This window comes from Eleutherodactylus coqui, chromosome 2, assembly GCF_035609145.1.
Source record: "Eleutherodactylus coqui strain aEleCoq1 chromosome 2, aEleCoq1.hap1, whole genome shotgun sequence".
Classification (NCBI taxonomy): Eukaryota; Metazoa; Chordata; class Amphibia; order Anura; family Eleutherodactylidae; genus Eleutherodactylus; species Eleutherodactylus coqui.
In genome coordinates, this window is record NC_089838.1 from 66,518,090 (window position 1) to 66,537,314 (window position 19,225).

Here is a 19,225-nt window from a genome sequence, read left to right on the forward strand (position 1 = left end):
ATTTATCACTGTTAATTGCCTCTTCACCATGCTTTTTGTACAGTGTTTTCAAAGCAAAGGGTGAGAGATTATGCACTTTGCAAAAGATTTAATGTTGGGTATTTAACATTTAATGGTGCATTAAATTGTGCAGGTTTTTGACAGTTTTAATATAAATGGAACAGTAGATTTTGTACTTATTATTCACTTTTGAATTGTGACATAAATTAGCACAGAGAAATAACAAAGTATTTGCAAAACTGACCTTACTACCGACTCAACATAATGAAAATAACAAGCAACAAAATGCTAGGATAGAAAGTATAATGCTTTTACAAATGGTGTCATGGTCTTTATAATGTTAATCAAATATATGACTCAAGTATTAAAATTATCAACAATTTATTATTGTAACAGATACATTTTAAAATATTTCACAACTGAAAATGAATGTTGTTGTTAGCCGTTGAGTCGTTCACGACCCTCAGTGATCCTATAGGCGAGGTCCCGCCATGGTTTTTGGTTTTGCTCTGATTCTTTTACTTGGTTGATAACCCAGCCGTGTAGGAGTCATTCCTATATGCCGATCCCAAGCACGGATAAATGGGGAGGGTTAAGGAAAGAGCTGACGACCTATCCATTAAAAACCTCGCCTTAGAAACCCCATGAAAACGAATCCATACCCTTAAATAGAATTTTTTCATCTAAATAAGTCCACAGTTCAGTTCTGATTAATTTATCTAAAATATTAGACTCTATTACTGTCGTACAGACTTCCGTATACAGCTGACAGTGAAGCAGGTACTGTTCAGCAATGCTGTGAAGCACTGTTGAGAAACTGCACATTTCTTGGTCTGTTAACTTTAAATGCGTTATCCAGGTTTTAGAAATTAATGTACTATCCTCAAAATAGGCCATAAATATCTGATTGTTGAGGGCCAAGTCCCAACACCCTCCCCAATTAGATATTTGAAGAGGGGAAATATTGGAATGTTTGCTACTACCACCAAGATCTGCACCCATGGTGGTGGACTGCTTCAGCATCTTCAATATTCAGATTACGATCCTATCATAGTATGTAAGGCTGAAAAAATACATATGTCATCTAGTTCAGTCTATTATTCTACAAGGTTGATGCAAAAAATCCTGTTAGAATGCAATACTTTTTATAGCAGCTGTTTTGAGTACTCCAGCCTTACCCTAATGAAGTGAATAATACAATGCCCCAGTACTCAAAATGGCTACAATTAATTGTATGGCATTCCAAGTATGAACAGGATCATAATCATATGTAAACATTGAAGAGGATGCAGTGCTTGCATCAAACCCCACCATTCTCCCCAAACCAACCAGATACCAATGGCCTGTCCAGAGGGCAGACAAACCATTTGTAGAAGCTGGATAACCAATCAAGTCTGAGTCCATGTGAAGCTGACTTTTACTGCAAAGTGCGACAAGCGGGAAGGGGCTTGCACTCTCTGAGCAGTTTCTAAGAAGTGGCTGAGGAGCCGTGTCTTGGTGGCAGTGAGTACAGCACGCTCTGCGTAATCTTGCTCACTGTTGAAGGTATGCAACAGGATCTGGATGACTAGTGGAATTAGGTGATCATGACGCCAGTGCCTGAGTTCAAAAGCTCTTGGCAGCAAAATTAGACTAACACATGTAGGTAAACAACAAGCACACAATTTACTTTCAGGCGCATGGCTGTCTACATAAATATTAAGCACCAAAAATTACAAACACAACTTGCATATACACAGTTTAACACTTTATACACAGATAAACAAACTTTGAGGAGACACCTGAGATAAGGGAAGGCTAGCTATGGATTGACTGGTGAGGAAATAACCCCTGCAATCTGACTAACAGATTTTGCCAAGCTGAAACACTGAGCTAAAGAGTCTCCAGAACTGATGAAGTAGGACCCTCTGAGAATTCTGTAATCTTGACAGCGTGTGATACTGGGTCTGTGTCAGTAGAAGTCTGGATGAAAAGCACTGCTTGGAAAGTATTTTAAGTCTGGAGGAAAGATGAAGGCTGCTCTCTGCATTGTTGGTAATTAATGAGCTGCACACAGGCTTTCTGGAATCTGCAATTCAGTTTCTCCAATTACAGGACAGAGGAGGGGGAGAAACTGCATGCTAGGGATTCACATGGCTGTCACCTTCCTCCATGTCTGTCTCAACTCGCTTCTCTTTCTTCTCTCTCTTCGCACTCTTCCCTCTACTCGTCACTCTCTCCATACTCTCCCCTGACTTCTGCCTCCTCACATTGCTATAATTTCTAACTGTGCTACTCGATATTAGCCTGAAACCCCCTCCCTCTGGGGATTGTCTCAGCTCAGCTGAAGCTATGTGATTTCTGATGGTGACCTGCCAATACAACCTCAACTCTTTAGTTCTCTACCCTGATTCCCTCTTCTTATTAAATTAAGTCGAGCATAACTACCCTTTCTTAAATGAACTGGTAGTTAGAACAATTACTCTTAACTTGCAGGTAAAGTACTTTTATTCTGTAGAGCCAGTCCAGGTCACTACTTTACTGCTGCGGATTTCACAGCAGCTCTGCAGGGAAACTTCTACAATTTCACAAAAAAATTGTTCTAATTCCATATAGATTTTGCTGAAGATTGTGCTGCAGATTTATAGCAGATTTTCTCTGTACATTGAACCATGTGGTGAAAGTAATTTCAAAATCTACAGCATGCTCATATTTCCATGCTGTAGTTTTATTTAACCCCTTAACGACTGCCCCATCGGGAAACTACGTCCTCAGTAAGTGGGCTTTAATCCTAGAGGACGTAGTTTTATGCATCCTCTTTGGATTAATGCCCACTTGCCTGAGGACGTGACAGCTCCATGCTGTCGGTGCCCGCAGGTAGCCGACAGCATGAAGCTGTCATCCCAGGATGCGGGCAGTCCCCCCCAGTATTGCGATCGGCGCTATGCAATGGATAGCGCCGATCGCAAAAAAGTTAAGAAAAGTGCCTAAAAAGTTAGATATTCAGCTGCCCTGATGGATCGGATCCATCAGAGCAGCTGAAAATTCTTACCTGGCTTGTCGGCGGTGTCCCCCAGAGATCGGGTCCTCCCGGACCCGCCGGCGGTCTTCTGCGCATGCGCGCCAGACGATGATGTCAGGCGCATGCGCAGAAGCCCGGGAGCCCCCAGCAAATTTGAAATCTCCTGGCTCCCGGCTCCTGAAGGTAGCCGGGAACCAGGAGGTGTTACCGGGGACCGCGGTGAGCGGTCCCTGGGCAAGCGATCGCCGCTAACCAATGATCGCGAAAAAGTTTTTTAAAAAGTCAGTTTCGCCTCCCCTCATGGATCGGATCCATGAGGGGAGGTGAAAATACTCATCTAAGTCCTCCCCGATGTCCCGGGACCCGAATCCCCATCTGCGCATGCGCACCCGATGATTGACATCGGGCGCGTGCACAGACGGGCTCAAGCCCCGGTAAATTTAAAATCCCTCTGCTCTTGGCTGTCATGTGTAGCCAGGAACAGAGAGATTATACCGGGGACATAATCACTGTTATCCAATGGATGACAGTGATCATGTAAAGTTAAAAAAAAGTGAAAAAAAAAGTGTAAAAGTAAAAAAAAAAGTTTTAAAAAAGTTTAAAAACCTTGCGTTTCATCTCCCCTCACGAATCATATCCGTGAGGGAGGATGAAATGACGTACCTAAGGCCCGCGGATTTATCCGCGGACCTTACCCCAGCTTCTGCGCACGCGCCCGTCGCCAAAATGGCGGACTCATGCGCAAAAGCCGTGGATTGCCAGGATAATTTAAAATCTCCCTGCTCCTGGCTACAAAACTTAGCCGAGAGCCTGGAGATTTCACGGGGGCCGCGGTGAGCGGTTCCTCGTCACGTGTTCGCCGTTATCCAATGGATAATGGCGATCACGTAAAAGTAAAAAAAAGGTGAAGCTTCATCTCCCCTCACCGATGCGATCGGTGAGAGAAGATGAAACTTTTTACCGGAGGCCTCCATATTTGCACCCCAACGCGATCTTCCTCCGTGAACTTACCCGGATTCTGCACATGCAACCGCCGGCAAAACAGCGAACACATGCGCAGGAGTCTGGGAGCACAGGAAATTGGATGGAGCATGGAGCCTGGAGCATTGACGGGTGGCCTCGTTGAGCGGTTCCCAATCACGTGATAAAAAGGTAGCGATCTACCTTAGGCCGGTCTCACATTACCGGATAGGAATTACGGATTCCGCATGCGTCTGATCCGCGGTAATACGCAGATGAAGCGCATTGGATTACACAATTCCGCTCACATTAGCAGGTCGGAATTGCTTAATCCACTCGCCGGAAAAGAGAACACAGCAGGTTCTATTTTACCACGGATATCCGCAACATAGAGCCCATTGTGCTCCATGGTCACAGATATACCCGCGCAGTACAATAGGCGGCCGTACGCAGGGTCACAGCCGGGCTCACAGCTGGGATCCACTGCGGGCCTTCGCAAGCGGATTCCACCTACGTCTGCGTGAGCCTGGCGTTATTCAGACCGCTACCTGTAATACGCAATTTACAAGAAGCCCCGGGAACGCTCGCCTTCATGCAGTTCCAGGAGCAGCTTGTTGAGCGTCTTCTGTGCGAGACCGCCGCACCTCATCAAGCTTACGGAGACTCACAGAGCGCCACTTTTTACACCCTATACCCACCACTGAGGTCAAGAAAGGACTCCCAAAAAGCATGAGAGGAGGGGGGATACCCGGTTTTATTGCCCCATGTACCCATCCCAACCAGCCTCCGTAATTACCCCTGTCTTCGGAAATACCACACAGTTTACATTATTACTTTTATCTAACATTTGGGGAACGCCGAAAAGGGCGCGGAGTGTGTGGGGGAGGGGCGGGGGATTTTTAGGGAGTCAATTTTTATTCCGTACAAATGAACAATGGGGCCTTGAATTTATTCAGTTCTGCCCTGAAATCCAACGGGTGTTCCCTGCATTACAGGCCTAACCATGTGTCCTATAAGTAGATTAGGGCCACAATGGGTATGATTTTGAACACGGGACAAAAGGGGGTATCCATTTTGGGGTGAAGGTCTTCATTCCTATGTAAACTGTACAAAAAAACTGTTTTTAAATTGACAAAATTGCCAAAAAAATGAAAAACGTAATTTTTTCCTTCTGCTTTGCTTAGATTTATTCAAAAACTGTGGGGTCAAAATACGCAGTACACCCCTAGATGAATTCATTAAGGGGTCTAGTTTTTAAAATGGGGTCATTTGAGGGGGTTCTTTATCGTTTTAGATGCTCAATGGCTCTATAAGTGGGCAATGGGGCCTGGAATTTATTCCGTTGTACCCTGAAATCCAACGGGTGCTCCTTCCATTATAGGCCTAGCCATGTGTCCTTTAAGTAGATTAGGGCCACAAGGGGTATGGTTCTGAACACGGGACAAACAGGGGTATCCATTTTGGGGTGAAAGTCTTCATTCCTATGTGTGCTGTACAAAAAAACTGTTTTTAAATTGATACAAATGCCAAAAAAATGAAAATTGTAATTTTTTTTCCTACTGCTTTGCTTAGATTTATTCAAAAATTGTAGGGCAAAAATACACAGTACACCCCTAGATGAATTCGTTAATGGGTCTAGTTTTCAAAATGGGGTCATTTGTGGGGCTCTCTGTCGTTTCGGCCGCTCAAGGGCTCTAAAAGTGAGCAATGGGGCCTAAATCACCTTCATGCTAAATTTCTGTTCTGAAAGCCACCGACTACTTCTTTCATTTTGGGCCCCGTTGTGCATCCAGACAAAAGATTAGGGCCACAATGGGTATGTCTCTGAACACGGGACAAACAGGGGTATCCATTTTGCGTTGCAAGTCTTCATTCATATGTGTGCTGTACCAAAAAAGCAGTTTTTAAAATGACAGAATTGCCAAAAAAACAAAAATCACATTTTTTTCCTTTTGCTTTGCTTGAATTCATTCAAAAACTGTGGGGTCAAAATGGGCAGTACACCCTTAGATAAATTCGTTAAGGGGTCTAGTTTTCAAAATGGGGTCATTTGTGGGGGTTCTCTTTGGTTTTGGCCGCTCAAGAGCTCTACAAAAGTGCTATGGGGCCTAAAACGCCTTCAAGGAAAATTTATGTTCTGAAAGCCACCGACTACTCCTTTCATTTTGGGCCCTGTTGTGCATCCACACATAAGATTAGGGCCACAATGGGTATGTCTCTGAACACGGGACAAACAGGGGTATCCATTTTGGGTTGCATGGCTTCATTCACGTGTGTGCTGTACCAAAAAAGCAGTTTTTAAAACGACAGAATTGCCAAAAAAACTAAAATCACATTTTTTTCCTTTTGCTTTGCTTGAATTCATTCAAAAACTGTGGGGTCAAAATGGGCAGTACACCCCTAGATAAATTCGTTAAGGGGTCTAGTTTTCAAAATGGGGTCACTTGTGGGGGTTCTCTTTGGTTTTGGCTGCTCAAGAGCTCTACAAAAGTGCTATGGGTCTAAAAAATTTTTCAACATTTTTCCAATATTGGTACTTTTAATAAATATACACAAATTATATCGGTCTCTTTTTACAACCAAAATGAAGTACAACATGTGGCGAAAAAACAATGTCAGAATCAATTGTATATGTAAAGCCTTTACGGAGTTATGCTACGTTGAACGACGCATGTCAGATTTCCAAAATTTGGCTCCGTCACTAAGGCGCAAACAGGCTTTGTCACTAAGGGGTTAACTTGTGGATGGGGTCTTAATACTATCCAGATATATCATACGGTACGTCAAATATATGATTGAAATCTATTCTTCTGCAACCTTTCAATGTGGCCTAATCTTTCAGAAGTCTTACATGTCTATGTTAGTAAATACTTGCATTTCTCATTAACCCTTTACTGCCAATGCCTTTTCTTTTAATGACCAACTTTTTTTCATTGTCGCACTGCTAGAGCCATAACATTTACATTTTTTTCTGTAGACATAGACATATGGGGGCTTGTTTTTTGTGGGACAAGTTGTATTTTTTAATGGTATAAACTTGGGGTACATTTAATGTATTGTATAACTTTTATGATTTTTTTTTTAGGAGAATTGAGAAAAGAATGACATTTTGTGTCCACCATATTTCAAGAGACATAATATTTTTATTTTTCCATCTATGGAGCTCTACAAGAGCTTTAGTGGGATGAGCTCTAGGCTTCATTTATTCCATTTTTTTGGAATATATAAAATTTTGACTCCTTTTTATGTTTTGTTTTTTTTTTAATTATTTAAACAGTGGTCACCATGTGGTATGAATATTATGTTAAGTTAATTCTGTGGGTCAGCACAATTCCATCAACATCAAATTTATATAGTTTTTTGCAACTTAAAAAAAAAGTTGCAATTTTTTCTAATGCTGCAATCAAAGACCCCTAACATTTTTTTTTACATATACAGTGCTGCATGTGGGTTTTTTTGTATGAGGAATTGTACATTTCAATGGTACCCTTGATGATCAAGATGACTTTTTGAGTGCTTTCTATTCTGATTATTTTTTAGGCAAGATATGCAAAGTTTGCTATTTTAACCATGTGTTTCATTCATTTTTTTTATGGTTTGCACTGTATGGGTTAAGTAATGTACCAACTTTTTTACATGGGTTATTATGAATGTGAAAATACCAAATTTATGGTGTGTTTTTTTTACATACTAAGGGTGGGGTCACACGAGCGTGTTTTTATGCGTGCATGTGCACGCACAAAAACACACTTGTATTTGCAACATTGCATTCCCTATGGTGTGTGCACATGTCCGTACTTTGCAGGTGCGTGCCTGCAAAGATAGGACATGCGTGCACCATTTGGAATGCACGCATTGTTTTCAATGGAGCTGCGGTACAAGCAAGAACCTAGGTACGAGCAAAAATACGCGTGAACACAGCTGCGTGCTTGTTGTCAATGGAGCCGAGGCTGCTGCCAGCGGCTCCATTGAAAACAGTGCTCTGCCGGCACCCCAGCATTCTTTTTCAGGGAAGGGAAATTTTAGTGTTAAAAAAAGAAACTTACCTCTGCGCCGTTGCGGTGACCCCAGCGGGCATGAAGAACATATTTGCAGCATGCAGCAGATGTTTCCTTCACCCCTCTTAGTTAAAAGAATTCCCTGCTGCTACATCTGCCACATCTGTGGCAGATGCAGCAGAGGAATTCTTCAATTCTCTACCGCAGCTGTAACACGTCAGCTGCATTAGAGAATTCTGCTGCCAGCATCCCCGTCAATGGGTTTTCAGGGAAGGGCTTCATAAGCCCTTCCCCGAAAAGCCATTTAGAATAGTGTAAAAAATAAAGGGATTATGAAGCCCTTCCCTGAAAAGCCATTGATGGGGATGCTGGCAGTAGGATTCTCTACCGCAGCTGACGTGTGACAGCTGTGGTAGAGAATTGAAGAATTCCTCTGCTGCATCTGCCACAGATGTGGCAGATGGAGCAGCAGGGAATTCTTTTAACTAGCAGGGGTGAAGGAAACATCTGCCGCATGCGGCAGATGTGTTCTTCATGCCTGCGGGGGTCACGACAGGTACGCTTTTATTTTTTTAACACTAAAATGTTTCTTTTTCAGGGAAGGGCTTATATGTAAAGCCCTTACCTGAAAAAGAATGGAGGGGTGCTGGAAGAGCATTGTTTACAATGGAGCCGCTGGCAGCAGCCGCGGCTCCATTGACAACAAGCACGCAGCTGCACCTAAGTACGCACAAAAACACGCTCGTGTGAACCCACCATAAGGAGGGAAAGGCTACTTTTGACTTTTTTATTTTTTTATTTTTTTTTACACTTTTCTTTTAAATTTCTATTTTTTGAAGTCCAGAGCTTTTATTGTTTATATAATACACTAGAATAGTTCAGTATTGTAGTATAATATATTGCCTATAAAGCTCAGCCAGAGGCCACAGGTCACTGTAGATGGCAGAAATGGAGGTCATTTTTTAAGCATGAATGAAATGGGTGACAGAATGAGTCCCTCCATCTGTCAGCCTTTTATATGTGGCAGTCACTTTAATTGTGGCATGTAAAGGGTTAAACAGAATGAGTCAGTGGTTGCTTCAGTCCCGGCTCTTAGAAAAGGTACTAAGCTGTCATTAGACAGCCAAGTTTCTGCTGTTACCGACATGGTGATGCAGCACTGTAAAAAGGCGCATACATCTGAGTAAGGCTCCTTAACAACCACCATTAAAAGGCATTGGTTAATATTACCACTACAGCTTCAACTATGTTAAAATAACAGAAAGAGCCGTACTTACATCTCCTATGCAGTGGGAATCCAATGCTGTAGCCCTGTCATCCTTCCTGTTTGTTATGGAAGATGATGTCACCGAACATCACCTGACTATTGCAGCCAAATAGAGCTTGCAGCCTGGCCGTTCTGACATCATGGTACCAATAAAAATACTCTGGTCTTGGAATGTGGTGACGCATGAAAGAAAAATTGTAAATAACTAAATGAATGAAATAAAGTGTATATATTGTGCAAATGTAATACAACATATTAAAACCTATGTAAGTTTCATATTGTTGTAATTTGAAGAACCTGTAGTATAAAGTTAACATTATATATATATTACACATGGTGAAATTGCCTTTTTTTATTGCCTTCCTTAAAAAGTTATTCAATACATTATATGTAGCTGGAGTTGGTTTATATAAAAACTACAACTCATCCCATAAAATACATGGTGTCATACAGCTATATACACAAAAAAAAGTTATGGCCACCGGAACACAAAAGGGGAAACATTTTACTGGTTCTTAACCCTAAAGTTAGTTATGTTATTGAAGGGTTAAAAATTGACTTAAAGGGAGCCTGTCAGCTTGAACATGCTATCCCAACTGCAGGCTGCATGTTATAGAGCAGGAGGAGCTGAGCAGAATGATATATAGTTTTATGAGAAAATATTTAGTATTTTATTCATTTATATATCTGCTCATTCCCAGCAGAGTGGTCAAATGGGCGGTCCTATCAGAGACGAATGAGTTATGTAACAATTATATTTACATGAGACATAAAATCAGATTCTACAATAACAAATAGTAACAATTTTAATTGTGACTGTTAGGGAGTTAAAAAGATGTTATCACATAGGGACCGCTGACAAAACATGACAAAAGTAGAAGTAATGCCTAAAAATACCACAATTAGAACTTATAAAACATTTGGCTCATTTAGGCAGTTCTAGTGAACGTGAGGCCAAGCTGTTGTATAGTCACAGCCATATGTATGTGTATGTCATTGTGTCTTGAACAACAGTGAAAGTGGAGCAGCATTGCAATTTGCATTGTGGCTCTTTCATTGTGTTGTTGATATATGAGGATCTAAGGGGATGGGCAGATCAGACTCCCATGAACAAACTTTGATGGATTATTCAAAGGATAGACCATCAAAAGAAAACTCTGAAAACCCCCTAAAGTGAGTTTGTTAAATAATATGCTTGATCTTGGGGTAGCATCTTCTTTACAGTGCAGTATGTTACTGTATTGTGTGAAGGAAATCTTACTTTACTGCCAATAATAGACAGATTCTACTTTTATTAATAGAAATCTCTTGATACTTTCTTTGATTCCATTCATAAGACACTTGAAAAGATATTCCTGCTTTGCAGAAAAAGAACAGTGATTTTATATCAGATGTAAGCTAAAACTGATATTAGATTCACTAGGTGGTGCTCATCCAGTGGGTAAGTGCCATAAAGAAACAGACAAAGCAAATTATCAGTTGCCTTCTATGTGTTACATTACACTGATAAAACTCTAGGTGTTTATTGATTCTTCATTACATCTATAGGGCAGTATGATTTCTGGAAAGCGTAGCCTTCATGCAGGGCATATAAGCAGATAATTTAATTTATAGAAGCTCATTTCATGAGAAACAGATAGTAAATTATTAGAGCTCTTTTACATAGCTGCTACACTTCGTGTGTACTTTATTTATAGGGACTATGGTCAAACAGTGCATTTCCATTAGGAAATTAACATCCAGTTCCTCTTTCACATGACTGTATGTGTTTTTATGTTAAGCTGTATGCGCTTAAAAATCGCGTGAAAGAAGAATCGCCATGATCAAATCCCAATCTTTAGCCGTGTCTCTTCTGTTTCCAGTGTTGGACGCAACTAAACTCCCTCTCCCTTCCTTTTTCCCCCGCTCCCATAGAAGCCTATGGGAGCTTCCAGCGTATCTTGGCCAAAGATAGGACAAGATCCATCTTTGGATGCAGCGTATAAAATCAGTGACCGAAAACGGCTGCCAATGTTCTATTTTTGCCAGTGAGATTTTTTTACATGGCTAAAAATCGCTCATTTGAATGAATACATTGGAATCCAATGCTTCAGATGGCTGTGAATATTGCCTAATTTTTGGACGCAGCTAAATAACTGCATATACACGGTTGTGTGAATAAGGCCTTAATGTAAAGGTAAAGTTACGGATTTACTTTACAATTATATTGGTTATGTTTCTATAGCGCACATAACTGAATATAATAACAAATGCACTGTATGTGTTCCAATACATAAAGAATATTTTCATTATAGGGTTTTATGGGACTCCAATATTGATGACCTATCCTTAGGATAGGTCATTGATATCTGATCTTTTGGGGTCTGATGCTCAACAACTAATTTTGTGACCAAATGAAAGCAAAGGTGTCACGTCCAACTAGGATGAGACAGGAACCACAAGGGCTAGAAAGAGAGACGGCATACACCAAACCAACAGACAAGAAAGGGACTAGACTTATCCCTGGTGTTAAAGTGACCAACCTGCCTAACAAGCAGAGCACCTACCCTACAACAGGAACATGGGGGTTTCCCTGAAATGACTCTAGATGAAATAAAGGATGGAGACTAGCACCTTGTATAGGCCAAATTAGACAAATCCAGAAACATACAAGGGACACCTGAGAGCTAAAACAAAGGAACAGAATGGGACACAGGGAGGAGAGACACAAGCTGACGTAGGAAGAAAATGTCCAAAATAACCACTTCACACGACTGAAGATACCGGCTTAAATAACCAAACATAGTTACTAACTGACTAGCTGGGCTGCCCATTACCCCAGACAGCAAAACAACCAATAAACAGTAGGGAGCTGTTAACTCCTTGGCATCTAAAAATAAGAATGTGGCAGCTTGACATATTATGCGGGCTGGGGATGATGCCATGATGATGTGGTGATGTTACCCTGGACCCATGCCCATTCACCAGACATGCCATGACTCCTCACCATCTTTGCAGATGGTAGGTTTGGAAATACATCATCTGAACAAAAGGATGGGGATAAACGTGGATAGATTGTGCAAAACATTCTAGTTGATCACTGTGGTTACAGCAGCAGAATACCAACAAAGCAGCTTATTGTCACCAGACTATTTTAACCCCTTAAGGACATGGCCTATTTTGGCGTTGAGGACCAAACCATTTTCGTTATTTTTTAATCTCCATTTTTCAACAGCCATAACTTTTTTATTTTTCTGTCAACGCGGCCGTATAAGGATTTGCTTTTTGTGTGGCGAACTGTAGTTTTTATTGTTACCATTTTTGGGTACATAGACTACATTGTAAAACTTTTATTTATTTTTTTTATGATCATAGGGAGGAGAAAACGCATCAATTCTGCCATAGATTTTTTTTTTGGGGGGGGGTTTAGAGCGTTAATTATGCAGCATAAATGATACACTACATTTTTTTTCTGCGGGTCGGTTTGGTTACAACGATACCAAAATTGTTTTATTTTTTTTAGGTTTTTCCACTTTTCCACAATAAAAGCCCTTTTTTGGAAATGATTATTTTTTTCTAAACTCACTGCATTCAAAGTCCTGTAACTTTTTTATTTTTCCATGGACAACGCTCTATGATCGCTTATTTTTTGCAAGAGGAGCTTTAGTTTTTATTGGTACCATTTTGGGGTACATAAATTTTTTTTTATCACTTTTACTGCGTTTTTTTAAGAAGTAAAATGTGAAAAATTAGCATTTTGCCCCAGTTTTTTAGCGTTTTTTTTTAACGCTTTTTGCCGTGCAGAATAAAAATCATGTTCAATTTATTGTACACGTCGTTACGGATACGTCAATACCAAATATGTGGGATTTTTTTATGCTAATATAAGAAAAAGCATTAAAAAAAGGGTTTTTTAACTTTTTTTTTACATTTTTATTTTTTGATCTTTATTTTTCTCTTTTTTTACACCATCTATGTCCCTCTGAGGGACTTTCACCACAACACTGCAGATCGCTGCGATAAGGCATGGCAGGACTTCTCTCCTGCCATACCTTATTGCTTATTACAGCAATCTTAGGCTATGGCAATACAGGATGCTGGTATCCGGCGTCCTGTTGCCATAGCAACCAGCCGGGCTCTTGCAATGTTATCATGAAAGCTGGCTGGTTGTCACAGAGGGAGCGCAGCAGGGAAGGGGTTAACAGCGGGTGGGCGCAACTCTATCACTGACAGCCGGCTCCTGCTGCGGGATAGCGCGAGATCTGCTATGATTTCGCGCTATCCCTATGACATAAGGGTACCTCATTTTGCGGGAAGTACCCCGCTCTGATGACGTACCCTTACGTCATGGGGCAAGAAGGGGTTAACAAAAATGGTTGTCCAAAGTGGATAACTGCTTTAACAAGTCATTAGATGTAGAAATCTGGTGACACAATAAAGTTATTCTCAAACAGTACAATTCTGTGGATTTATTTCACTAGTTAAAAAAGGGTGACTTGCTTATCAAAGGAGAACAGCAGGATAATAATGAAGGCAGAGTTTACCAAACAAGGTTCTTAAATTTTCATTTAAATACATGCACTTCAATTGGCTCTCCTTAATTAAATGAGTTGTCATAATCATGCAGATTTCAAAGGACTTATTTGCATAGAATGTTCTTGAGAGTTTTTCAAGGGGGAAAAGATGAATTATTATCAGTGTAATGTCATTTTTGGTAAAGCCAAATATTGAAGATGGCTAACTAAATCATTGAAGGTAAAATCAAGTTTTACATAGAAATTGAAAACTCAATAGAAATAGATTGAAATAATATGTAGTGTGCTCATTAACAACTTAATGAACTCTTCATATAACAAAGTTATGTTTAATTCCTCAATCCAAATGTTTAATCCATCATAAGCAAATAAATTCTATCATGTTTGCATACTTTTAGTTTCGCTGTTAATATGCCCTATCCTTTACAGAGTAATCATGGTCATGAGAAATGTGCTCAACCAAAGTAAATGGTTTTCATAGTCAGTGTGATAATTCATGTTTGGAGTGACTTTTACCTTCAAAATTAATGTGCTCCCCAGTGAGGAAACTTTACAGTGTTTTTAGATCATTATGTACAATGCTGTTATAAAACCTTTACCTTTGAAACTTTGCCATCATTTTCTTCCTATCACTAAGTGGCCATTCACACCACATTAAACACTACACTCCCAGGTTTTGTTCTGGGGTTCCGTCTAAATCCCAAAAATGGGATTCAGACAAAACCCTGAGGCCTTAGTCAGACGGGCGTTCTTTCGCGCGATTTGCGCATGCGCATGCGTCCGGCGATTTTTTAAAACCATTGCTTTGCAATGGTATCGGACACATGAGCGCTTTTTATGCCCTCGTCCGATAAATTATAGAACAGAAATCGCAGATCGCACCTATCTGCGATCTGCGATTCCTGTCCTCTTCTCTATATGCGCTCAATGGGGCCGGTGGCAGCAGCGCCGACCCCATTGAGAACATATAGAAGACAAATCATTCTTCTCTGCCACAGCTGTAACAGCTGTGGCAGAGAAGAACGATGTTTGCCCATTGAATTCAATGGAGCCGGCAATACAGCCAGCTTCATTGAAAGCAATGGGCTGCCGGCGAGCGCAGGATGAATTGTCGGGAAGGGCTTAAATATATAAGCCCTTTCCCTGCAATTCATCCAGAAATGTGTAAAAATTAAAAATATATATATACTCACCTTGTCCCAGCAGACGGAGTTCAGAGCGGCCGGCCTGCAGTGGGTGTAAAGGGAGTGTGAGTCAGACCTGCCCCCTGATTGGCTCAGTGCTGAGCCAATCAGAGGCAAGTCTGACTCACACCCCCTTCATACCCACTGCAGGCCGGCCGCTCTAAACTCCGTCTGCCGGGACAAGGTGAGTATGTAGATTTTTTTTATTTTTACTCTTTTCTAAATGAATTGCAGGGAAGGGCTTATATATTTAAGCCCTTGCCGACAATTCATCCTGCGCTCGCCCGCAGCGCATTGCTTTCAATAGAGCCAGCTGTATTGTCGGCTCCATTGAATTCAATGCGCTGGACAGCTCCAGCCCGTTTCTAATGAAACACGGCTAGGAGCAGATTTTTCGGGTGATTTTTTTGGCCCCGGTCACGCGATTTGCGGATGCGCATCCGTCATGCGATCCGCAAATCGTGCGAAAAAACGCCCGTGTGACTAAGGCCTGAGACTGAACCATGGCTGACCATGCTATTCTGTTTAGTACAAGTGCCAGAAACTGATGAAAACCTGCTCAAAGGAGATATTATTGGTCTCCATTTGACTAGTGAAACTCCATGGCTCCTTTTTGGGATTCCAACTGAATCCATTTTTCAGATTAAACATGGTGTGAATGCACCCTAACAAATTTCTCCACTGCACTTCCCATACTGTAGTCTGTTAGCTTAAATCAGTTTAGATCCAGCTATGATCCTGTTTTGCCTAGAACAGTAGACAGGTAAGAAAACTGATGTCCGTTTTAAAGACAATGTCTACCCATATCTTAACCCATTAAGGACCAAGCACTGTAAATTTATGGCGCTTGGTCCTGGGGTTTTAAAGACAATGTCTACCCATATCTTAACCCATTAAGGACCAAGCACTGTAAATTTATGGCGCTTGATCCTGGGCTTTAATCCTGGCCGATAGCAAAAATATGGCATAGGTTTAAAGCCTCTGCTCCTGCAATCAAATAAGAGAAGGTTAGGTTATCAGCTGTTAGTTACAGCTGAGAACCTGGAGAAGAAGCGGTTTTTAACAGCTTCTGCCTTTTTTCCCAGGTTCATAGAAGTGAAAGCGGAAGTGTTTCTTCCACTACATGAGCGGTCATATGACTGCTGGGATCTCCTATTACAGCAAAGCTGCAGATTCCTAGCAGACCATGATCAGCTCTGCCAGTGACTGCTGTCACTGCAGGGGAATATTTTTTCCTGTAACTAGGGCTCCTATGTATGCCCCAGCTACAGTGGAAAAGTGTGTAATAAAACAGTAAGAAAAATAACAGAATAAAATACAAATATATGCATAAAGAAGAAAATCACCCAAAGTCGACGCCAACCAAAACCGTCGCCTCAGCATCCTGTAATCCAAAACCATACATATTATATATAAAAACTTCAGAAACAAAACGAGGAACCCATTTCCATCCTTTTTTTTTAGCATAAATTTACTAATAAAAAAAAAACAAGCATAAATGTTAAAAAGAAATATTTTTTTAGCCTTTTACCCCTAATATAACTAAAAAAAAACTGAAAAAAAGATATTAAAAAATTAGCCCTATATGTCACAGAACCATAGCAAAAATAATTTTGGTAGCTGAATGAAAAACAGCCTGGTCCTTAAGGGGTAATGACATTCTGTCATCAACTTTTGGCATTATAAACTAAGTTTATGAGCTAAAAGTAGCTGAACTGCTGAATCTAAGGATGTAAGTGTTATACTTACCTCCCCCATCGTTCCCCCAATGTCAACGCTGGAAGTTGCCGCTCTATGTATTACGCTAAGTAGTCCGCCCGTTCTAATTTTTAGGCGGACTACTTAGCAGTGCCAGGTTCCAGTGTTGACACTGGGGGATCGATGGGGGAGGCAACTATAACACTTACGTTCTTGGACTCAGCGGGTCACCTACTTTTAGCCCATAAGCCTAGCTTATAATGTGAAACGTAGGTCACAGACTCTTTAAAGGGGTTTTTCCATAACTTAAAATTGCTTCACCAGCGTTCTGTCCTTCCTGGTTGCCCAAAACCTGTGTCTCTTGCAGCCAATCACTGCTAATGATTGGCTGCAGCAGTCACATGTCCTGGTCAGCAGCAACTAGGAAGGACAGAACGGTTGTGAAGCACTTTTAAATTGTGGAAAAACCCCTTTATTAATATATATGTATTAGTAAATCAGAATTTGAAGCCATTGCCAATTATGTTTCTTTGACTTAACCCCTTGAGAACCAGGCCAATGTTAGTCTAGAAGTTTTTTTCTCCTCTCAGCATTCCACCCATCAAAACCTTTTAATTGTTTTGTTCAACATAGCTGTATAGCTTACAAACTAAGTTATATATTTATCTAGATGTACATCATGCATGGGACTAGACTCAAAAGATTTGGCGCTTTGACTTTGACTCTCACTGTTATATAGCTAGATTGAAAGCAAATTTTGCAACTCACATTTCCTTGTAATCAAAGCTTGCATATTTTTTGGATTTAATTTTCTTTCCATTTGGAATATATATGATATGATTGAGATTCAGGGCTGAGCTCATCTTTACACCTAAGAATGTCTTTCTATTGATTTTAACTCAGAAATCTGCAATAAAAAAATTTTGTATCGTTCCTTTAATTTGATGTAAAATAAAAATTGGCAGCCATTTCCAGGCTAAGGTGCAATTAAAGTTTTATGTATTTCTGAAAACAAAAAAAAGATTGTGCACTTTATCAAAATATATCAGAATAAAGTAATATGGCCATTCACGTGTTCAGCAAAGTATTGTGTAGGGCACAAAATGGAGGTAGTATAACTGTGTAGAGGGTATTATAATCTGAGACACTATGAATGAAGTATTCATGTGGATCAGGAAAAGGTTGGTGTGTTCTGGAAAAATGAGGTGTCAAAGGTATCTGAGCAGTGGGGGCATGGTCAGTAGTGAAGACACACAGGTGTGCTTAGATTGAGCTCCATGAAGATATTACTTATACTGTTAGCATCCTGATTTTGCACATCTCCAGCAGCAATCTAGCTGTGCCATTCTATAGTTGGTTACTTCCTACCTCCAGGACTGTGCCCCTGTGCCAGCTCTCTGTTCGGACCACATGACGTGTGCACTCAGTGCTTTATCTCTGCATGCTCAGTGTGTCGTCTGGATAAAGAAATTAGCACTATCTCCTCTACCTCCGGCAACTGATCAGCGGTCCTCTGTGAGTGGTGCACTTAAAGCGGCGCTCCAGTGATTTCTTTTAATGCATTATGTAGCTAGCCCCCAGTTTATATAAATCAGCTAGTATTATATTGTTTAGTTATACCTTTCTACTGTGTCTAAAAAATTCTCTTCAGTTGAGTCATGTGATCTCATGGTTACCTCCCAATTGCCTAGCCTTTCTGTTCTCTCAAAGGGTTACCAGATTACAGTTAATAGAACTTCATGTATGATGAAATCATATGGACTGTACCAGACCGACTGCTCACGGAGGAGAAGGGCACTCCTATCACAGTTACTGCTGATCAATAGCAGCTCCTGTTATGCAGTTATACTTAAGGAGATAACAGTTCACCTCCATTACTGTATACTTTATCTTTTTTAGGTAATCATTTATCTATCCATTTAGTTAGACTTTTGGTGACTTTATAAGCAAATATTACCCATGCTTCACTGTCCAGCACTGCTTCTTTAACTGCTTGATGCACATATTGGTATCCATTTTGATGGTGTTGAGCCAGTATGTTCTTTGTCGACCATTTCTTCTGTTCCACTGGTCATTCCCAAAATTATTGACTTCTCTAGCGAGTTTGCACGCATGACGTGTCCCAAGTAAGTCAGTTGCAGTCTAGTGACTTTAGCTTCTAGTGATGTCCCTGGTTTTATGTGATCCAACATTCTCCATTTGTTACCACAGCTGTCCGTGGTACTCTTAATAATTTTCGCCAACACTGCATTTCAAATGCAATGATTCTCCTTCTGTCGGCCTTTCTTAGTGTCCAACTCTCGGACCCATACATAATCATAGGAAAGACAATGGCTCTCACTAATCTGCTTTTGGTAGTTAGAGTGATGCCTTTGCTCTTCCAGATCTCATTCATGCTAACCATTGCAGAGCAGCCCAATATGATCCTACATTTGATTTTTTTGTGGTGGATTTGTCATTGATTTCAAGCTTCAATTTTCCATTAGCCATTGTTATCATGATCTTTGTTTTCTTGATGTTAAGGTGCAGCCCTATTTTTTCACTTTCTCAAGAACAAAATAGTATTTTTGTCAAAGGAAGAGGAGGAGGAAGGGATACCAATA